The sequence below is a fragment of the Pseudochaenichthys georgianus genome, chromosome 17 (genome assembly GCF_902827115.2).
Source record: "Pseudochaenichthys georgianus chromosome 17, fPseGeo1.2, whole genome shotgun sequence".
In the NCBI taxonomy this organism is placed as follows: domain Eukaryota; kingdom Metazoa; phylum Chordata; class Actinopteri; order Perciformes; family Channichthyidae; genus Pseudochaenichthys; species Pseudochaenichthys georgianus.
This window is the reverse complement of record NC_047519.1, coordinates 41,572,181-41,574,355: the sequence shown is the minus strand read 5'-3', so window position 1 is coordinate 41,574,355 and position 2,175 is coordinate 41,572,181. Positions and strand designations below refer to the sequence as shown.

Below are 2,175 nucleotides of genomic sequence, written 5' to 3'. Positions count from 1 at the left end.
GCCGTTGTTGGACACACACACACAAACACACACACGCACACACACACAGCGGAGCTGAGAAGAGCACATACACACACACATCATGCGCCTTTGTGACCGGACATTTCCTTCATACAACGAGTAATAGGGGGAATAATCGGGCCGTTCGATGTGTGTGCGTGTAGAAGTGTGTGTGGTTGAAACGTAGCAGCCTGCAGTGGGGAACACAGTGAAGGCGGTGTATACACCTTTGAATGGAATGGACTTCCAAGTATATATATATTTGTTTTAAATAAATGAATACAAATATGGTGGATATATTCTATAACTTATTGAAAGCACCAAAGTGTTTTCTTCTGCGTCCCTTGTATGCAGATATGGAAGACCAGATGCACCGTGGTAATACATGAAACAATAATTAACAGTTGTACCAAAACAAAACATATCGGAACCGAGCTAAGGAGAAGAGAAAGCCTCGACAAGTCACAGACTACCATGGAGCACACTGAGTCTGTGATTGAACAAAGGCTGATCTGATCTGATCTGACAACATGGAAAGACATTTATTTTGTACCTTTCATTTGTTACAATATTATGAAGTCACAATTATATGAAGTATTGGATGAGAACCACAACTATTATGTACTATTAAGTACACAAAGGTATAACGTGCCGTACAATAATATGATTGTTATTCTACAATGCACGATTGTTTTGCTTCATATATAATAAACTTGTGGGTTTTATATAATATTGTTTCAGTAACCTTTTTGCATTTAAGTTTAATTTGAATTGTGATAACATGATATCATTTCAGTAATGTACTGAATTATTATGTTACAGTGTGTTCAGGCATTACACAATAAAAAGCGTTTGAATAAATATAGAAGTAATAAGATACAAAATAAAATAAACAGTGAATATAAGTATAGAAGAAAATATTAAAAATGATTGACATTATAGAATATTGTGGATGGATTCAAATATGTACATGTAGTTGACTTATATACCAAAGTATATAAATGACAGATGTGCAAGGTTGCTGTTGTGCAGAGGTCTGTTCGTGGTTCTGGAGAGGGAGAAGCTAAAGGGAGCTCTCTGCCAGCCGGAGGAGACGCTGGATCAGTCTGTGGGAGAAGGAGCTCCGCTGTCTGTCCGGCTGCAGAGGGGGGTGAGGGTAATGGTTCATGTGTAGTAAAGACACGTTCTAATATAATAATAGTATGTCATTATGAAATATGGATTTTAAAACAATGTCTATAGGAAATAATGTACATGTAAGGGATAATGTTTGAGAGAGAATATGTAAGTAGATGTCTTTATAACAACATAATGAAATGTATTATATTAAGAGGAAATGGATGAATGTCGTATACCAGGTAACATATTATTCATGTTTCATTCAAGTCATCTTTATATCAGTTAATTAACTTCTTGTAAAAAGTAAGGTACTCTGGTGTTATAAAAATAGAAACATGTAATATTAAAACAGGAGAAGTGCTCTTTCGGTGTATGTGTGTGGCTCTTAAAAGAGCCTTTTGGAGATGAAACAGATGGTCTGTTTACTTCTTCGCTGCTTTCCTGGCTGGTGCCTTCTTCGCTGCTTTGGCAGCTGGTTTAACCACCCTTCTTCACAGCTTTCTTCGGGGTTAAGGTCTTCTTGGGGGTCGCTGCCTTCTTGGGTGCTGCCTTCTTGGCCACCACCTTCTTCGGGCTCTTAGTGATCTTCTTCACGGGGGTTTTCTTTGCAGGAGTAGCAGGCTTCTTCGCCGTCTTGGGTGTTACTGCCTTCTTGGCTGCTGGCTTCTTAGCGGCGGGTTTCTTCGCTGCTGCTGCTGCCGGCTTCTTGGCTTTGACTGCGGGCTTCTTCGCTACCTTCTTGGGCTTCTCGGCGGCTTGGCTGCCTTGAAGGAGCCGCTGGCTCCGGATCCCTTGACCTGCACCAGGGCTCCATTCTCCACCAGCTTCTTCACGGCGCGTTTCACCTGGTTGGCGTTGTCGATGCCTTTAACGGCCAGCTCTTTCTTCAGGGCGACATAGGAAATCCCTTTACGCTCCTTGGAGGCGGTGACGGCTTTCAGCACGAGATCAGTGGCGCTGGGGCCCGCCTTCTTCGGCTTGGTGGCTCTCTTCCTCGGGGACTTGGCCGGTGCGGCGGCGGCGGGAGCGGATTCTGCCATGTTGCTTTCAAAGTGG

General features: G+C 42.5%; 1 pseudogene; it reads right to left on the bottom strand.

Annotated features, from left to right (window-relative positions):
- Positions 1-1,596: 1,596 nt before the first annotated feature.
- Positions 1,597-2,175, bottom strand: LOC117462657 (histone H1-like; annotated as a pseudogene).